General features: G+C 45.7%; 1 protein-coding gene across 1 annotated transcript in view; it reads right to left on the bottom strand.

Annotated features, from left to right (window-relative positions):
* The window catches only part of LOC141166937 (uncharacterized), a 182,840-nt gene that overhangs the window by 136,308 nt on the left and 24,836 nt on the right, over positions 1-21,696 (bottom strand). The gene's annotated exons all lie outside the window — the stretch shown is intronic.

Genomic DNA, 21,696 nt, shown 5'->3' with positions numbered 1-21,696 from the left:
TGCTCACCATGAGGATGATTTTGGTTGCACGGAAGCCATTACCCACGAGATTCCCACGGGGACCGCTGCCCCAGTGCGGGAGAGATACCGGCAGATACCTCCCCAGATGTATAAAGATGCTAAGGAGATGCTAGCCCATATGTTACAGAATGGTGTGATACGGGACAGTCAGAGTCCATGGGCAGCCCCGATTGTCCTGGTCTGGAAGAAAGATGGGACCCTGCGGTTCTGTGTGGACTATAGATGACTGAATGCCTGTACAGTACGGGACTCTTACCCACTACCTCGAATCGAAGAGTCTATGTCAGCCTTAGGGAAGGCAAGATACTTCTCCTCCTTGGATCTGGCCAGTGGGTATTGGCAGGTGCCCGTGGCCGAACATGACCGTGCGAAGACGGCGTTCATATTACCCATGGGACTGTTCGAGTTCAATCGGATGCCCTTCGGCCTCACTAATGCCCCCGGGAAGTTCCAGCGTCTGATGGAGAGGTGCCTGGGCGATTTGAACTTTGAGGCAACACTGATTTACCTTGACGACATAATTGTCTATGCCGCCACCTTCGAGGAGCACCTCCAGCGACTGGAGCAAGTACTGAGTCGCCTACAGAGTCATGGCCTAAAGGTGAAGCCCCAGAAGTGCCACCTGTTCCGCAAACAGATCGAATATCTCGGTCATACTGTATCTGGTGAAGGAGTCAGGCCCACCCGGGAGAAGGTGGCCGCCGTACAGGAGTGGCCTACCCCGAAGACAGTAAAGGACGTTCGGGCCTTCCTGGGACTTGCCGGGTACTACCGAAGATTCGTGAAGAACTTCATCCGCATAGCCAACCCATTGCTGGAGCTTCTTAAGGGAGTGCCGGCGGGCTCCAAGAATCAGGCGATTCGGTGGGGAAGCAGCCAGGAAGAGGCTTTCCGTGCCCTAAAAATGGCCCTGACCAAGGCCCCAATACTTGCCTATGCGGATTTCTCCCAACCATTCATACTCCACACTGATGGGAGCCTACATGGTCTAGGAGCCGTGTTATCCCAAGCACAGGAAGGGAAAGAGCACGTGATTGCATACTCCAGTCGCTCCCTCCACGACTCCGAGAGGAACCCAGATAATTATAGCTCTTTCAAATTAGAGTTTCTGGCTCTGGTCTAGGTAATGACAGAGAAGTTTGCAGAGTATTTGTCCGGGTCCGAAGTACTGGTGAGAATAGATAACAACCCACTGGCCCACCTGGAGAATGCGAAATTGGGAGCCCTGGAGCAGCAGTGGGTGGACCGCATGGCCAGGTACCGGTATAAGATAGCCTACCGGCCTAAGGCAGAGAATACTCACGCCAACGCCCTCTCCAGAGTGACATATGAACAGCCTGATCATGACTGCGATGAAGATTTGGAGGCGGGTGAGACCCCTAGCTTCCGAAGTTTCGTGGGACCGCTGACCGCGGCGCAGGGACAGATCGGAGAGATGTCGGAAGAACAAGTGCTAGGGCGGCCAAGAGATGACTGGATCCGACTTCAACAGACTGACAGAGAAGTTGCTCATTTACGTCAATGGGTGGCTTTGCGGCAAGTCCCCTGTCAAGAAGAGAGGAGTACCCTGTCCCCGGGAGCACTGAAAATGCTGGGACAATGGGAGAGACTGTGTTTGTGAGACGGGCTGTTGTACCGACGGGTGCAGCTACTGCGAGAGTTCGGGACCACCTGGCAAGTGGTGATCCCAGAGGAATTGGTCGGAGTAGTGGCCAAGGAGTCTCATGAACGAGGGGCTCACTTCAGACCAGAAAAGACATTTCAGTGGTTGCAGAGGCTGGTGTATCATCCCCAACTGCGAGTAACAATAGAAGACACTTGTCGAAGATGTCGGAGCTGTGAGCTGGTTAAGCCCCCAGAGCAGCGGGTCCCCATACAAACCATTGTGACTTCTGCCCCCTTGGAGGTGCTGATGATCGACTATTTGGCTGTTGGACCGGCGCATCTCGGGTATGAACATTGCCTGGTAATGACAGACCACTTCACAAAGTTTGCGGTAGTGACCCCGACCATGGACCAGACCACCGAGTCAGCTGCGCAGGCCATTTGCTGAGACTTCATTCGGGTGTACGGCTGCCCAAAGAGGATCCATTCCGATCAAGGCGCCTGCTTCCAAGACTGGGTGATGGAAGAGCTGCATCGGTTGTAAAAGATTGAGAAGTCACGGACTACCTCTTACCACCCTCAAGGAAATGGGGCCTGTGAACGCTTTAATCGGACACTGATCCAAATGCTCCGCATGTTGGAGGAAGATTGGAAGGTACGATGGCCTGAGTTTGTGGCCGTGGTGGTGTGGGTCTACAACAACCGAGTGAATAGTACGATGGGGTTCACTCCTTATACCTTGCTGTTCGGGCGAAAGGGGCGAGAGATCACCGAGTTAGAGCTGGACCCCGAGGAAGACTACCCACGGACGGGGATGTCTTCCTGGGTCCGGGAACATCGGCATCGACTGCAGACCTTCCGACGGTTGGTACAACAAAAGTTTCAGGAACTCAAACATCATGAGACATTGCCTCTTCGAGGGACAGCTCTGAGGCCCGGGAAGCAGGTGTTGGTTCGGGACAGGCGGCCCCGGGGCAAATTGAGTAAGCGGTGGGAACGGACCCCGCACCGAGTGAAGCGCAGGATTGGCACTGAAGGACCTGTGTATGAAGTTCAACCCGAGGGGACTGAAGGAGCCCCTACCAGAGTGGTTCATTGTAGTATGCTGCGGCCCTGTCTGTCTAAAGATGACAAGGATGAAGAAGAATCACCTGCTTCTAGAGAAGGTCCTGTCACAGTTTCCCCAAGCCACAATGTGGACGAAGAAGAATTGTTGATTCTACCTCCGAGCCCCAGAACGCGATTACCTGCAGTCCCAAGTGCAGGCGGCGAGGGAACAACATCGGTTGAAGCCACCCGGCAGGCGGAGATTGGGAATCCGAGTGACCCTGCACCCCCCATCGGTCAAACTGAGTTAAGCAGAAGTGCCTCCTCAATGTTACAAACAAGATCAATTTATATGGCACCACATCGCGCAGGAAGTTCAAGAGTGTGAACGTTTGATGAAGGAACTCTCGCCCGTGGAATGGCGAGTTAAAGGAGAGCGGGAATGTAAGGGGGAAGACCGGGGTGTAAGTGCTTTCAGAGCAATGGATCCAGAACTGCCGGGGTCCGTACCTCCTGTTGCAGGGGGGAGACAGACTGCGAGCACAGGAGTCATGTGACTGGGAAGTTGGGGGTGTGTCCAGAGACAGAGCTGGGAAGTCAGGTGACCGAGAGACTCCTGGTGTGACTGGAGAGAGGAAGAGATGAGGACGTTTTGCGCGGGAAAGCAGAGCTGAGTCCTGCGCAGGAGAACAGTGTGAGAGGGTCCAGGCTCCAGGCTCGAGTACTGGGAGCAGGAGTCGGGTGCAGTGGACCGGAGGAGTCAAGCCCGACTATGGAGACAAGGGACGCAGGGTCCGTGGAGCCGAGGCACGTGACGTGCCGTGTTATGGACTAGGGGCTCAGCGGGTAAAACCTGAGACCCCCCCGCTGCCGCCAGAAGATGGAGCATTGTTTGGGCGGGGAAGCCTGAAGAAATCATCACCTGCATCCGCTGGCAACTGCCTTGTGAGGAGCCAGAGTCAGCTAAGTGTACAAACTAATGTTTACAACCGGTTCGGCTCTGCTACATCATGTCAGACTGTGAACTGTTAGTTATAGACTTTCACCTGCTATTTTCCTTGTTTTCCCCCCATATTTTCCTTCTTTGCTCCCTGCGTGAAGATTGACCTTGTTCTTATAAACCCCCCCTATTTATTAACCCCGTATTGGCTGCTCTGTGTTTCTGTGTCACTGCATCTGCAGTACCCGTGTTACAGATGCACATCCAGTTGAAGGTTGTACTGGCGTTGACGGACCACGATCGTTACACCTTTGATAATTTAGGTGTTCTGTTAATTTTAGAGCAATGTATTTGGTAAGAAGGTGACTTGAGTCTGCTTCCACCTCATTTCAAGTGCTTCAAGAGCAAGTGAATGTGGGACTGCACAGTAGCTCTTCCACTTCTTCATTCTCAAGATCAGTGGGGGTCTCATAGGTTGGATGTCCACCTATCATTAGGTGATGTATAAACGCTTCCAATAGAATGCCACAGAGATTATAAAACTTCAAGGACCACAAATGGCTACTTACTACATAAGGGAAATCTTTTTTTTTTAACTAAAATGTCCTAAAGAGGTTATTACTTCCTAAAACAACACACACCAGAGGCATAACTTGAAACTCCTGGGCCCCAATGAGAACTATGTAACAGGCTCTTATGACTTGCCATTAATGACCTCATCAAGTGGTGCAGGATGGATCTATGGTCCCTTCTGGACATCAAGACATTAGAGAGTGCAGAGATCACCTTATAGCAACCTGTCTATTTTTAAAATAACTTTTTTTCTTGAAATAATGAGGAGGAAACACATTTGTTTTACTTTTTATTTTACTTTACAATTGTCAGCAATTTAAAAGTTTTCTTTTTCCACAGTTTGCAAGATTCATATCACTTGTCATCAAAGAAGGCAAAATGTAGATTTAGCATAAGATTAAAACAAGCTCTTCGCTTCCACAGAGCTGGGTGAAGAAAGTAGAATTAAGTTGTTCTCTCCATTTCATGAAAATACATTGTATTGTGAGAAAACAAAACTACCACAGATCATGTCCGTGTGCATAGCATAAAACTAGGAGGAGATCCAAAATGTTTCTCAATCAAGACACTTTCACGTGTGACCTCTACAACAAAGAGGTCCAATAAATGTTCTCGATGCCATAGCATTGCATCTATGATTTCCTACGGTGTCTCGTTGCAATCTAAGAACTACCTTGATTGCAACACAGAAATTTCAAAGTCGCATGTGTTTCCAAATGTGTTTGAGTTTCTGTCTTCTTCTCATAAGTAACTCACTTGCCATAGACTTCAAGAAAGTTGCATGCAACTGTGACTCGCCTTGGGCTTATCTGTGATTTGGACATTTTTTTTACAGCTCTAAAATACTTGCACGACAGCAAGTTGCCGACAAATTACATGGATTTTTTTTATCAGGTGACTTATCTAAGAATTGCTGTCACGCAACATATGTTGCTGTGTAGAGTGAGTCAACAGCAAAATTCTGCATAAACTAATTAAAGCAAATAGATTGCACTGCTCTAGTCCAGTATCCATTCTGGTCCTCTGTTGCAGACTGGACACTGGACCGGGGCATCACGAATCTATTCGCAGGGCAGCCGCTGGAATCCTTGACTGGGTATCCTTGGACGTCATCATCAGGTTGCAGGGCTGAAGATGTCAGCTGCAGAAGTAAAGACTGTCTTGGTCCAGTGTCCAATCTGGTCCTCCAAAGCAGTGTGAATCTCTGTGCTCAACTCTAATAATTACTAAGAGCTGACAATTAATGAGTAAAAACTCTAATATTTATGAACTTGTAACCGGTGGGAGAAATCACAACAAGAGAAGAGGCAGGTCCTGAGGAAATATAATTGCAGAAGACATAAACGGCAAATTCAACTAGTGAGCTTCACCATGCCACCTACCAATATGTATACACCATTGCATATCGAATAAAAACTTTGTATGAGTCAAGTTAAAGAGAGCCTGTCGTAATATTCATTTTGTCTGAACCACAGGTAGCACGATTGTAACACTACACGATTGCAGCCTAGTATGTTTTACTTTAAAATGTTTTGGAAATTCGAAAAGTTTGAAAAGTCAGCCAGGAACTTTTGAAAATGTATAAATTCTATTATTTTATTGACCTATTTAGGATTGAAGTGACTTTTGAGGTGCCTAATATTAAACAAAAAAAAAGAAATAAAATTATACTATTTTAAAAACTGTCCTCAAATTATTCAAAACTGTTTTCATAAAATGTAACAACATTTCAGATGCTGCACAAAAATTGATTCAAAATGGAAAGAAAAAATGAAAAATAGACCTCACAATTTGTTACACAATTTCTCATCAACATACTGATATTCTACATATGGTCAAAAATTAAGCACAAGGCAGAGCTCGGAAGAGCAGGAGCACAAATTTTCCATTTTTGGTTGGAATAGATTGTAGATGCCAAGTCGAATTTACAGAGCCTCTGAGGTAAAGCCGAAACCCCCACAAGTGATCATATTTCGGAAACTAGACCCATTTGTAAATTCATCCAATCTGTTTGGTGAACATTTTGAATTTACAGGTGTTTCCCAGAACTTTATTAGATTAGGACACAAAAATGAAAAATGTAGCTTTTTTCAGTAAAATGTTGCTTTAGTCCCAAATGTGTTATTTTCGCAATGGGTAGTAGGAAAAAATGGACCCCTTAATTGGTTACATAATTTCTCCTGAACATGGTAATATGTCATTTGTGGTCAAAAACTACTGCTTGGGCACATTGCAGGGCTTGAAATAAAGGAGCAATATTTGATTTTTGCAGTACAAATTTGAATGTTATGGATTGCGAACACCATGTCGCATTTGCACCGCCTTTTAGTTGTCAAAATAGTAGAACCTACCCCCGCCCCAACCCAAGGAACCCTATTTTGGAAAATAAACCTCTCAAAGAATTTATATATGGGTGTGGAGAGCACTTTGAACCCACAGGTGCTTTCCAGAACTTTATGACACTGGGACATGAAAATAAAAAAATAGATTTTTATTACTAATATGTTACATTAGCTGCAAACTTTTCATTTGCATGAGATTTAATAGCAAAAAAAGATTCCACAGTTGGTTACACAATTTCTCCTCTGCTCCTTGCATTCATTTGGTATGTCACTCAACTTTTCCAGCCTGATTTTCCCTACCTTTGCTCCTTGCATTCATTCGGTATGTTTTTCAACTACCCACTGCTCTACCCCCACTTTCCCACTTTCATTTATTTGAGAGAGAAAATCATTTATTTTTTTGCTTAGTGGGTTGTAATGTATTTACATCAAATTTTAGATTATATAAATTTGTGTAGTCCGCAAAAGCGCCCACTTTTACTTATGACCTCCTTGCTTATTCTACCTTGAATATCCTGCATCTGGCTCAGCCTTAATCAGCTGATCAAGAGGAGAGCAGACCACTCCCCTCTGCTTCACACCTGAACGCATTTTGTGGCAAATACAGGTGCATCTCACTAAATTAGAATTTCATCAAAAAGTTAATTTATTTAAGTTCTTCAATACAAAAAGTGAAACTCCTACAGTGCCTACAAGTAGTATTCAACCCCCTGCAGATTTAGCTGGTTTGATAAGATGCAAATAAGTTAGAGCCTTCAAACTGCAAACGAGAGTAGGTTTTATGAACAGAAGCATAAATCTTACAAACCAAAAAGTTATGTTGCTCAGTTGAATTTTATTAAATTTTAAACATAAAAGTGTGGGTCAATTATTATACAACCCCTATGTTTAATATTTTGTGGAATAACCCTTGTTTGCAATTACAGCTAATAATTGTCTTTTATAAGACCTGATCAGGCCGGCACAGGTCTGTGGAGTTATCTTGGCCCACTCCTCCATGCAGATCTTCTCCAAGTTATCTAGGTTCTTTGGGTGTCTCATGTGGACTTTATTCTTGAGCTCCTTCCACAAGTTTTCAATTGGGTTAAGGTCAGGAGACTGACTAGGCCACTCCAACACCTTGACTTTTTCCCTCTTGAACCAGGCCTTGGTTTTCTTGGCTGTGTGCTTTGGGTCGTTGTCTTGTTGGAAGATGAAATTACGACCCATCTTAAGATCCTTGATGGAGGAGCGGAGGTTCTTGGCCAAAATCTCCAGGTAGGCCGTGCTATCCATCTTCCCATGGATGCGGACCAGATGGCCAGGCCCCTTGGCTGAGAAACAGCCCCACAGCATGATGCTGCCACCATCATGCTTGACTGTAGGGATGGTATTCTTGGGGTCGTATGCAGTGCCATCCAGTCTCCAAACATCACGTGTGTGGTTGGCACCAAAGATCTCGATCTTGGTCTCATTAGACCATAGAACCTTGAACCAGTCTGTCTCAGAGTCCTCCAAGTGATCATGAGTAAACTGTAGACGAGCCTTGACATGACGCTTTGAAAGTAAAGGTACCATACAGGCTCGTCTGGAACGGAGACCATTGCGGTGGAGTACGTTACTTATGGTATTGACTGAAACCAATGTCCCCACTGCCATGAGATCTTCCCGGAGCTCCTTCCTTGTTGTCCTTGGGTTAGCCTTGACTCTTCGGACAAGCCTGGCCTCGGCACGGGAGGACACTTTCAAAGGCTGTCCAGGCCGTGGAAGGCTAACAGTAGTTCCATAAGCCTTCCACTTACGGATGATGCTCCCAACAGTGGAGACAGGTAGGCCCAACTCATTGGAAAGGGTTTTGTACCCCTTGCCAGCCTTGTGACCCTCCACGATCTTGTCTCTGATGACCTTGGAATGCTCCTTTGTCTTTCCCATGTTGACCATGTCTGAGTGCTGTTCACAAGTTTGGGGAGGGTCTTAAATAGTCAGAAAAGGCTGGCAAAAGAGATCTTTAATCCACACATGTGAAGCTCATTATTCTTGGTGCCTGAACTACTTCTTAATACTTTAGGGGGACCAAACAGAATTCTTGTGGTTTGAGGGGTTGAATAATAAATGACACTCTGAATTAACTTTTAACGTTTAAAAAAAAAAAAAAAAAATTTGCTGCAGTGCATTTCCCACTTCCAGGCTGATCTACAGTACAAATGTCACAATGCCAAGTTAATTCCGCATGTGTCAACCAGCTAAATCTGCAGGGGGTTGAATACTACTTGTAGGCACTGTATATTATATAGAGTCATTACTAACAGAGTGATCTATTTCAAGTGTTTATTTCTGTTAATGTTGATGATTATGGCTTACAGCCAATGAAAAAAAAGTCATTATCTCAGTAAATTAGAATAATTAACAAAAAACACCTGCAAAGGCTTCCTACGCATTTATAAAGGTCCCTTAGTCTGTTTCAGTAGGCTCCACAATCATGGAGAAGACTGCTGACTTGACAGATGTCCAGAAGGCAGTCATTAAGTAACAAAGAAAATGACGGCACTTCCACTACAAGAAATAGGTGCTACTTTGTTTGTTCATTGTACATGGAGGTAGCTGCTCTTAGTAAGCACCCGTTCACACCTATTTCTTGTAGTGGAAGTGCCGTCATTTTCTTTGTTACTAGATTTAAGCTTTGACTGAGCACTCCACCCCCATGCCGCAGGTGGTTTTAATTGCATCAGGATCTTACTTTCCCACACATAAGCAGATGGATGTCTCTTAGAGAGGTATTCACATTGTTAGGTCCTGACATCGAGAAACGCCTTATCGCGGCTGTCAGGTACACATGAATTGGCCAATTTATGCGCTAAGATTTCTCATTTATTTCTATATTCTACAGCAGTAATGCTATTCATATTTCATACTTCATATTTACATGCGCTAAAATTTCTCATTTATTTCTATTTTCTACAGCATTAATGCTATTCATATTTCATACTTCATATTTACATACTCAGCATTACAGAGTGCTACTTTGTTTGTTCAGAAGGCAGTCATTGACACACTCCACAAGGAGGGTAAGCCACAAAATGTCATTGCTAAAAAATCTGGCTGTTCAGAGTGCTGTATCTAACATATTAATGGAAAGCTGAGTGGAAGGAAAAAGTGTGTTAGGAAAAGGTGCACAAACAACAGGGATAACCGCAGCCTTGAAAGGATTGTTAAGAAAAGGCCATTCAAAAATTTGGGGGAGATTCACAAGGAGAGGACTGCTGCTGGAGTCATTGCTTCAAGAGCCACCACACACAGATGTACAGTATCCAGGACATGGGCTACAAGTGTCGCATTCCTCATGTCAAGCCACTCATGATGAATAGACAATGCCAGAAGTGTCTTACCTAGGCCAAGGAGAAAAAGACCTGGACTGTTGCTCAGTGGTCCAATGTCTTGTTTTCAGATGAAAGTAAATTTTACATTTCATTTGGAAATCAAGGTCCCAGATTCTAGAGGAAGAGTGGAGAGGCCACAATCCAAGCTGCTTGAGGACTAGTGTGAGGTTTCCACAATCGGTGATGGTTTGAGGAGCCATGTCATCTGCTGGTGTAGGTCCACTATGTTTTATCAAGACCAAAGTATACCATGAAATTTTAGAGCACTTCATGATTCCCTCTGCAGACAAGCTTTTTGGCGATAGGAATTTCATTCTCCAGAAGGCACCTATCCACACTGCCAAATGTACCAATACCTGGTTTAAAAATAACAGTAACACTGTTATTGATTGGCCAACAAACTCGCCTGACCTTGGTATTGTCAAGAGGAAGATGAGAAACAGCAGACCCAACAATGCAGACGAGTTGAAGGCTGCTATCAAAGTAACCTGGGCTTCCATAACACCTCAGCAGTGCCACAGACTGATCGCCTCCATGCCACGCCGCACTGATGCAGTAATTGATGCAAAAAGAGCCCCGACCAAGTATTGAGTGCATTTACTGAACATACATTTCAGTAGACCAACATTTCGGATTTTAAAATCATTTTTCAAGCTGGTGTTATAAAGTATTCTAATTTAATGAGATAATGACTTTTGTGTTTTCATTGTCTGTAAGCCATAATCATCAACATTAACAGAAATAAACACTTGAAATAGATCACTCTGTTTGTAATGACTCTATATAATATACGAGTTTCACTTTTTGTATTGAAGAACTGAAATAAACTTTTTGATGATATTCTAATTTTGTGAGAAGCACCTGTACTTGTCTGCATAGTCTTTAGTCTGCATCCATCGTCTTAAGTGTCTCGACGCTTAAGTGTTCAAATATAAATTATACCAGAATTGAACCAAAAAGGAACTGAAGGTAACTGGATACATAGTCACAGTAAACAATGTTTCTGTTTGCTTTTACTCTCATCCCCATAATCCTTTACTTTTTACAAAACCCCCTAATCCCTACACCAAGTAAGGAACTGGTCATCTCTCCCTCAATCCTCCCCATCCATATCACCTCTTCCTCAGAACTATTCCTCAACATATAATCCTGTGTCTCCAAACACAGTCAGCCACCTCATGCGCCCTCCTGCTCCACCTGATAACACTTTCTCTGCTCCTCCTCACTGCCGGTGATATCTCCCCAAATCCTGGTCATCGTCACCATATCCCTACAGTCACTTCTACCACCTATCCATGATCTACCACAAATTTCCGTAACCTCTCTAATCTTATACCCCCAGCCCCCTCTTCCCCAGCACGACTAACAGGAGCTCCATGGAATGCTCACTCTGTCTGCAACAAACTTTCATACATCCATGATCTTTTCATTCCTAACAAATTTTTCTTCCTCGGTATCACCAAAACCTGTCTCATCCCCTCTGACACAGCCTCTCCATCTGTACTTTTGTATGGAGGATTCCATCTTTCTCACACCCCAAGCCCCATTGACAAGCAAGGTGGAGGAATTGGTTTTCTCCTGTCAGATAACTGCTCCTATGCCCCAATTCCACTGCCACCCTCTGTTAACCTCCCTTTTTTGAGGTGCACTGTGTGCACATCTACTCCCCCTCCAACCTCCAACTGTCTGTCATTTACCACCCTCAGGATCAGCCACCACTTTCTTCGACAACTTCACCTCCTGGCTGCTTCATTTCCCTTCCACTGACATCTCCACTATCATCATGGGTGACGTCAACATCCACATTGACACTATCCTCTCAGCTGTCTCTAAGCTTCTAACTCTCACCTCCTCTTTCGGCCTCACTCAATGGTCTTCTGCAGCCACTCACAAAGATGCCCACACTTTGGAACTAATCTTCACCCACCTCTGTTCTATATCTAACCTCTCTAACTCATCTCTCCCTCTTCCTGACCACAACCTACTTACATTCTCTTCCCTCTCCTCTCCAGGTCCACAACCCCCACTCCACAAACCTGCACACCCTCACTGAAATCTTAAACACCTTGATCTACACTCATTCTTCTAATCCCTTCTCCCTCTTACAGACATAAGTTCATTACACAATGCAGATGCTGCTGCAGCTTTATATAACACCACAATATTTTTAGCTCTCGAATTAGCCGCCCCTCTCACAACCAACTGAAGCAGGCTTCCAGAGTTGCGGAGCGGAGATGGAAAAGAGTACTTTATCGCATTCAAACAGTACCTCACTACTTTCAAGTCCACATTCACTGCAGAAAAGCAAACATATTTCTCATATTTCATATCCTCCCTATCTCGCAACCATAAACAGCTATTCAACACTTTCAATTCTCTCCTCTGTCCCACAGCGCCTCCTCTCTCTCCTCTCATCTCAGCTGAAGACTTTGCCTCATTCTCCAAGCAGAAGATTGAACACAACAGAGAAAACTTTGGCCTATAGCTCCCACAGCCCCTCCTCATAACTACTCAGCCCTCCTCCTGCAAAACCGGCTTCTCCACCATTACGGAAGCTCAACTTTCTGCTCTACTCTCAAGATCACATCTCACCACCTGTACACTCGACCCGATCCTGTTCCACCTCATCCCAAACCTCACCACAGTCTTTACCCAAATCAAACCCATGTCTTCAAGCTATCACTAACAACTGATGTTTTCCCCTCATGTTTTAAACATGCCTCAATCACACCCATCCTCAAAAAGCCCTCCCACAACACGTCCGTCTTGAACTGTCCTCCCACCTCTCCTCCTGCTCCCTCTTTGACCACTTACAATCTAGCTTCTGACTGCTCCATTCCACTGAAACTGCCCTGACCAAAGTCACCAATGACCTACTAACTGCCAAATCCAAGCGACACTACTCTGTACTCCTCCTGGACCTGTCCTCTGCATTTGACACAGTGGACCATTCCCTATTACTACAGATTCTCAAATCTCTTGGCATCACAGACTTGGCCCTATTTGGGATCCCATCATACCTAACAGACCGGACATTCAGCGTATCCCACTCACACATAACCTCCTCACCTCGCCCCCTATCTGTGAGTGTCCTGCAAGGTTCAGTCCTAGGGCCCCTACTCTTCTCCATTTACACCTTTGGCCTGGGAAAGCTCATAGAGTCTCACGGTTTTCGGTATCACCTCTATGCTGATGACACACAGATCTACCTCTCTGGACCCGATATCTCCTCCCTACTAACCAGAATCCCACAATGTCTGTCCGCTATTTCATCTTTCCTCTATGCTAGATTTCTAAAACTAAACATGGACAAAAAATAACTCATTATCTTTCCCCCATCTCACTCAAACCTCCCCACAGACCTATCAATTAAAGTAAATGGCTGCTCACTCTCCCCAGTTCCGCAAGCTCGCTGCCTCGGGGTAACCCTGGACTCTGATCTCTCCTTCAAACTACATATCCAAGCCGTTTCCTCTTCCTGCTGACTCCAACTCAAAAATATTTCCAGGATCCACACATTCCTCAACCATGAATCTGCAAAAACACTAGTGCACGCCCTCATCATCTCCCGCTTTGACTACTGCAACCTCCTGCTCTGTGGCCTCCCTTCCAACACTCTCGCACCCCTCCAATCTATCCTAAACTCCACTGCCCACTAATTCACCAGTCCCCCCAATATTGCGGCCACCGGGAAGGGGGTTCAGCACTTCCCAGGTAGATCAGGAGCACCTGTCGAGACCCCTCTGGTGTGTGTTCCTCTCCTTGGTAAGTTCTCCCACTAAGTCTTCTCCTGACTGTGTGGTATGAACGTGGTGTAAGGCCGGGTCCCACTGGATAAACGCAGTGTGAGAGATATGTGGCACCCCAAGGGTCTGGTTGCCACAGTGGTATTGCTTCCCTCAAAAGAGGTGATGCCATGTTTGGAGGCAAGCAGGGGTTTCCTGGTCAGGAACACAATACATGCAACACTTCCTGGCTTCAGACCAGCAAGGGGAGGCCCCTCCCCTTGGCAACTGGATCTGGAGGTGGAGTTAGTTCAGTCCAGTGTAAGGAGTCGAGTTTAGAACACTGAAGAGAGAGGAGCTAGGGACTGGAGCTGGAGATAGCTCGTCCTAGCTGAGCTACACAAGGAACCTGACACCGGAGTCCGAGGCTGTGGGATACTTCAGGCCCAGCAGCAGATACCGCAGGGCAGGAGATTGCAGGTCTCCTGGCCCCATCAGATGCCCTGAGGCTCAGCAGCACCGAGGGACCAGTACCGCCAAGGAGGAGGGAGGCATTCACAAGGCCCGAGCTGCCAGCCATACGGGTGAGCACAGCACGTTACACTCAGGGACGTGGGCTACAACACAACTACAAGCAGAATAACCAAAAGAGTATAGTGAGCACGGCAGGCCTACAACTCCACCTGCCCAGGAGGACTCTATGCTTGCTCCCAGACTGACCAGACTCTTATCTCTAGCCAATACTCCAGTCCAGGCCTGTCTAATTGCTACCAGTAAAGACCCTGGGACTGCACTATACGGACTCTGTGGTTATTTCTGCACCGCAACACCCTGCACAACCACCATCATCCACGCACACTGCCCTGAAGCTAACTCTTCCTGTGGGGAGTTATACCACCTTTGCTGCTATACCACCGGCTTCAGAGGACTGTTCCGCAGCGGCGGTCTCTATTAACCGCACTCCACAGGTGGCGTAGTCGGACATTATATAACCTATATACATCTACTACCCTTGGATTGACCACCTGGGTCACGGACCGGGTCACTGCCACGGTGACTACAACCCCCAGCATCTACAGGCCCGGCTCCGGGTACCCCACGGCCCAGGGGGCGCGTCAGATAAAGGTGGCAACTCCGCTCCGTCCGTATCCCCCTGGGATCCACTAAGCCTCCGGGCTTTTCTGACTGAGACGTGAAGTGACAAAGTCATATATCGGGGGCCAGTCACCCCTCTTGCAGCAGGAATCCCTCTGGCTAGGCCAGAATAAAGAGTACAGGTGGCGACTCCGCTCCGTCCGTATCCCCCTGGGATCCTTTTGCCTGTGGAGCCTATCTCCTCTGCTCCCCTCCAAGGCCTTCGTAGGTCAGGACCTTGACCGGGTAGAGTCACGGGTTAACTCTGACCCGCTCCTCGTCTCAAGGCCAGAGAACGAGGACCGTGTATCTTCAGTCAGCTGCAGACTCTTGCTGGACCCTGACAGAAGACCACAATCAAAGACCTTGAACTTACGATGGCCGTAGATTAAATATGAATCAATGAGTGCTTCCTAAAAGTGTGTCCTCCACCCTCACCCACTACATGGTTCCCCCTATCTTTGGTTCCCCCCATCTCCTCTATCCCGGACCGGGGCAGCACCCTGGTGCATTTAGGCCCCCTACAGGACAGGAGTGGTGTAGTGTTGAGTGGTAAAGTGGGGTCCTGAGAAATGCTCCATCCTTACCTGGAAGAGGAGATACCACACCTCGAGCTGAGGTGCAGTATCCCTGTGGCGACTGAACCCTCAGGGGCGCCACACATCTGCTGCACTAAGTTTTCTGGGTTAACCACTACGTCTACAGTCCTCAACTTTGCCATTTCTTGGAGTCCTCAATGCCGAGAAATACAGGCAGATACTTATCCATCATGTAATATCATCAGAGTGGTCTGATCGGCTTCAAATTTATTCAGCAACAGTGACCACAGACATCCAGCCAATGTCATTAAGAACTTTCTTCAGCGTAAAGAAGAACAAGGAGTCCTGATGATTTGGCCCCACAGAGCCCTGATCACAACAACATCCAGTCGGTCTGGGATTACATGAAGAGACAGTAAGATGCAATCTTACATGCATAGAAGATCTGTGGTTAGTTCTCCGAGATGTTTGGAACAACCTCCCTGTTGAGTTCCTTCAAAAACTGTGCTCAAGTGACAAGTGTACCTAGGAGAACTGATGTTGTTTTGAATACATATGACGCTCACATCAAATATTAATTTGATTTAGATTTCTCTTTTGTTCACTCCCTTTTCAATTTGTTAATTGATAAAAATATACTATTCCCCTTCTATTTTTGAGAGCATTCTTGTCTTGCAGCACTTTCATTCAATTCTTCCACCCCTGCCTAAAAGTTTTGCACAGTACTGTAGACCTACCAACATTTTACATGATGAAAATTGTGATATTAAAGACTAGTCCCTGGAAACATCAGGAAATGCCCCCAAAATGGCCAGTTTGAGGACACATTTGCATAAACCCTTTTGCAATGTGGTTTGATGAATTGTCCTGCCTAAATCAGGACTGCTGGCGAATATGCATTTAGCAGGGGTAGGACCTGCTGGCTCCTGCAGCTTTTCTCCCAGCCTTATCCTTATCTCTTATATAAAATGTACATACACACAAACGCTGATATATCAGTGTTGGCCAACCCCTTTGACAATTTTCTTTTATTATTTCCCAAGGCTTTGCAAAAATAATCAAATCAGTCATACATACTTTTTGCCACTCCAGGGCGGCCTCTCCACTGCTGCCCTTGGTCTTTGTTACGCATGGCTGCGGCAGTAACATCACAGCTACAGCACATGACTGGTGCAGCCAATCACTGGACTCAGCAGTCTTGTGCCATCTGCAGCAGCATGACCACTGAGCTCAGTGATTGGCTGCAGTGGTCACATGTCGTTGTTGTGCCATTACCAGAGCAGCCCTGTCAACAAGTACTGGGGAAAGTGATGGGAGAGTCAACGCTTGAGAATGAGGGGGTTAGACAGACTATTATTGCTATGTTTACAGACAAAGTTTTGGGAATAAAAAAAAAATAAGATGGAAAATTCCTTTGAGCTTTATTCACTAAACAGGCATGACAGATTACAAGGAAGAAGAAAGAATAATGGTATAATGTTGTATCACCCTTGTTGGTGGGCATGTGACAACTATGGAGCCCTTGAGCTGGAAGGATGAACAACCTCATCATCGACCAGCTTCATACCTGCTGGGTGCTGACTGACACCCATTGGTAATTGCTGCGAGTGAGCTAGTTCTGATCACAGACAAAGCCTTGAGAGTGATAAAAAGAAGGTAGAAAACCCCTTTTGGCTTTGATAGGGCATTGTATAGGTTGCCTAAACTAAAACAGGCTTGCCACATTACAAGGAAGAAGAAAGAAATGGTCAGTGATCTGGCCAAAGTCAAATGTTATACCATCTTTGATGGTGGGCATGCGACTGCTATGGGGCCCTTGAGCTGGAAGGAAGAACAATCTCGCTCCCTTCTTGCCATCCCCCCATATCGACAAGTTTCATACCCAGTGGGTGCTGACTGTTGTGCACAGCAGACACGCACCAGTAATTGCTGTGACTGGAGCTAGGTCTGAAGACTTGGGTGTAAAAAAAAAAAAAAAGAAGGTGGAAAACCCCTTTAAGGTTTGATAGGGCATTGTACCAAGAGTCTAAAATAGACTTGACAAATTACAGGGAAAAAGAAAGAATGATGGTCAGTAATCTGACTGAAGTACAATGTCAGTGGCGAGCACGCGACTGCTACGGGGCTCGAAAGCAGGGTAAACTCGTCCCTAACCTTATATCCCCTCACTTCTCCCAACATCTATCTGCCCCATGTTCATTGATTGCCAACTTTTTGCACAGCAGACACCCACGAGTTCTAATTGCAACAGTTTAGCCGCCTAGATGCCATGGTGATCAGTGACCAGTGACCTTGTCAACTCTATTGGCTCCCCGCAATGTGACTGCAGAACCCAATGGATTCTATATTGGCAGCTGGGGGCCCTTGCTATGGGACACCTGGATTTCTATATACACCTTTGACAAAGAAATATAAGGAAGCAATGTAATAGATGAATTTCCTGTGTGATTTAAAATTGAAACTTCCTTTAATGCAGCTTTTTCTAAATTTATCAGAGAATAAAATTGAAGAAGGAAATCTCGGCTTTGCTTAATGCTTGCAGCATTTGTCTGTGTGCTAATTTGGCTATTTCTCAAACTTTGCGTGTATAGATAAACTTCCTCTTGATATAGGATCTTGCATATGTAAAGTGGCAAGGGGGGTAGCTGTGGGAGAGGTACTCATCTCTTGCGCCCTGGCATGTTACATAAAGATGGGGGTCCTGTTATGTACAGGAAATAGCAGGTACATACTGTATCTTCTCAAACATTTCCTTGATAATTCACACAAATTCAATCCCTTTCTCTTTCTTTCTTTACTTGTCCTCTGTCTTCTCTATTCCTCACTACATAACCACAATCCAGCTCGACACTGCGGTTCAGATTAGCAAGAATCCTTTACTCAACCCGCGGTTCCACGTCTTCTTTCCTCTTAGGGGAACTATGGTCACAGTATGGCCGGTACTTATCTTCTACTGAGGCTCTGGAACTCTCGTACTCCATCCTGTCTAGGCCCGTTACCTTTAAGAGCTATGAACTCTGGACCATACTGCTAGGTGTCACATCTAAGGACCCGTCTCCCATCAGCCATCCCCACCCACTCTGGGCCAGTCGCAACCATTAACTCTTGCTATCCTTAATGTCAAGAAATTCACAATACTAACATCATTAACACAAGTCACAATTCACATTACACATCACAGTTCACATTACAATAACACTCGTTTCTTCAAGGGGGAACGTGGGCATTATGTCCATCTCCTTACTCATATTTGGACATTAAGTAAGTTGTTGTTTTACCGGTCCATTGAGCTAAACTTAAAAGGGTTGACCACATTTGCGAACAATTTTTTTCTTCCTTACTTTTTTGCATTTTGAGCAAGTCATCATTTTTGTAATTGGTTTTCATTAAAAATTTTGCAAAGTTTGACCTCTACCTCTTCTTTGTAGCGCTCTCTATTGTCGGCTGCAAAATAAGTTCACTGAGGATCGGTCAGCAGTGAGGTCATTATGATGAGCTAATGGAAAAGTTTGCAACTTTTTATCTGCCTTTTTTTTAGCTCTTCTCAGCCGATTTATAACCACAACGTTAAAGACATTGTCCACTACTTTTGCATTGATGCCCTATCCATAGGATAGGGCATCAATGTCTGCTTGGCCGGGGTCTGACACCCGGCACCTCCGCCAATCAGCTGTTATCGATGCCAGGGGCAGCGGCCACCAGCCAGAAGTACTTACTAAAGGATCTTGGCCGTTTACTTGTTACTGCACATCCGCCTCCTATTCAATTCAATAGGACGCGGGTGTGTAGTACCCCACGGTGGCCACTACAAGTAGGTCGCCGATCAGACATCCTAAGGATAGGGCATCAATGTAAAACTAGTAGACAACTTATTTAAGTTTGCAGGGAAGCAAAGAAACTGTAAAAGGAAACTGTGCAAAATTTTTAATTTAACTGAAAAGCTAAAATGATTTTTAGCCCCAAATACATGCATTTAAGTAGAAAAAAAAGGTAGTGCTCAGACCTCTGCAGCTGTCTTTAGTCTTCAGTTTCTGTTTTGTTCTTGGGGTTTTTCAACTCCTGTTTTGGTTTCAATGCATAGCACACCAACAAATGCAGGAGGATAAGTAAGTATATATTTTATTATATAAAAAAAATCCCCTAAGCTCTCCAAACATTAAATGCATTACTGGAAAAATGTGCATATAGAAAAAATATTGTGCATACAAAAAAATTGGACATAAAAAACATTAGCAAATTATTGGCCAATGAGAAAACAAAAACGATAGCAAAAATATAATAGCTGCATATAAAGATTTACAAGTTAGCCAACTTCAGTGTTTAAACCTCTAGGAGATGAAGTAGTTACCAACTATACAAGAAACTTAATATGTGTGCAGGTGTAAGGGGGAAGAGTGGGGTGTAAGTACTTTCAGAGCAAGGGATCCGGAACTGCCGGGGCCGTGCCTCTGGTTGCAGGGGGAAGACAGACTGCGAGCACAGGAGTCAGGTGACTGGGAAGCTGGGGGCATGTCCAGAGTAAGAGCTGGGAGGTCAGGTGACCGGAAAACTGGTTGCGTGGGTAGAGAGAGGAAGAGACGAGGACGTTTGCGCGGGAAAGCGGAGCTGGGTCCTGCTCAGCAGAGCAGTGTGAGAGGGTCCAGGCTCCTGGCTCAAGTACTGGGAGCAAGAGCCGAGTGCAGTGGACCGGAGGAGTCAAGCCAACTAGAGAAGAGACGCAGGGTCTGTGGAGCCGAGCACGTGAGGTGCCGTGTTATGGACTAGGGGCTCAGCGGGTAAAACCGGAGACCGCCCGCTGCTGCCAGAAGATGAAGCATTGTTTGGGTGGGGAAGCCTGAAGAAATCTACTCTGGCCTCAGCTGGCAACTGCCTTGTGGAGGAAAAGAGTCAGCTAAGTGTAAAAACTGTCGTTTACAACCAGTTCGACTCTGCTATATCTAGTTAAACTGTGAACTGTCAGTTAAAGACTTTTACTTGCTACTTCCCTTGTTTTTCCCCATATTTTCCCCTGTTACTCCCTGCGTGGAGACTGACCCTGCTATTATAAACTTCCCCTGTTTATTAACCCTGTATTGGCTGCTCTGTGTTTCTGTGTCGCTGGATCTAAAGTACCAGTGTTACACAGGCATAGGCTATGTTCACACATGTTGGGTTTTTCAACGTTTTTTTCAGCAGATTTTTATGCAAATTTTCAGTTGCATTTTGCAGTACAGCAAAGTCTATGAGAAACCAGAATTCTCGGTTCACACATCTTGTTTGTTTTTTTGTTGCGTAGTTTGTACCTTGGTTGGGTTTTCGAAAAATAGAGCATGTCACTTCTTTCAGCGTTTTTTTAGCATTTTTTCACCCATAGGAAATAATGGGTGGTGAAAAAAATGCTGAAAACACGCATCAAAAATGCACCAAAATTTGCATCAGCGTTTGTTCAGCAAATTTGATGGCAAAATAGAATGAGGTTCTTTTTTTACAGAACTCAATATACACTGCTCAAAAAAATAAAGGGAACACTCAAATAACACATCCTAGATCTGAATGAATGAAATATTCTCATTGAATACTTTGTTCTGTACAAAGCTGAATGTGCTGACAACAAAATCACACAAAAATCATCAGTTTAAATCAAATTTATTAACCAATGGAGGCCTGGATTTGGAGTCACCCCCAAAATTAAAGTGGAAAAACACACTACAGGCTGATCCAACTTTGATGGATGTAATATCCTTAAAACAAGTCAAAATGAGGCTCAGTATTGTGTGTGGCCTCCACGTGCCTGTATGACCTCCCTATAATGCCTGGGCATGCTCTTGATGAGGTTGTGGATGGTCTCCTGTGGGATCTCCTCCCAGACCTGGACTAAAGCATCCGCCAACTCCTGGACAGTCTGTGGTGCAACGTGACATTGGTGGATGGAGCGAGACATGATGTCCCAGATGTGCTCAATCGGATTCAGGTCTGGGGAACGGGCGGCCAGTCCATAGCTTCAATGCCTTCATCTTGCAGGAACTGCTGACACACTCCAGCCACATGAGGTTAGGAGGAACCCAGGGCCAACCGCACAAGCATACGGTCTCACAAGGGGTCTGAGGATCTCATCTCGGTACCTAATGGCAGTCAGGCTACCTCTGGCTAAGCACATGGAGGGCTGTGCAGCCCTCCAAAGAAATGCCACCCCACACCATTACTGACCCACTGCCAGACCGGTCATGCTGAAGGATGCTGCAGGCAGGAGATTGCTCTCCACGGCATCTCCAGACTCTGTCACGTCTGTCACATGTGCTCAGTGTGAACCTGTGCCAGTGGTGACTTTGCCAATCCTGGTGTTCTGTGGCAAATGCCAAGCGTCCTGCATGGTGTTGGACTGTGAGCACAACCCCCATCTGTGGACGTCGGGCTCTCATACCACCCTTATGGAGT

The sequence above is a fragment of the Phyllobates terribilis genome, unplaced genomic scaffold, assembly GCF_046119375.1.
Source record: "Phyllobates terribilis strain yellow unplaced genomic scaffold, ASM4611937v1 Scaffold_11__3_contigs__length_659146591, whole genome shotgun sequence".
NCBI lineage: Eukaryota > Metazoa > Chordata > Amphibia > Anura > Dendrobatidae > Phyllobates > Phyllobates terribilis.
Note: the sequence above shows the minus strand (reverse complement) of the source record. Positions and strands in the feature narration are given on the sequence as shown.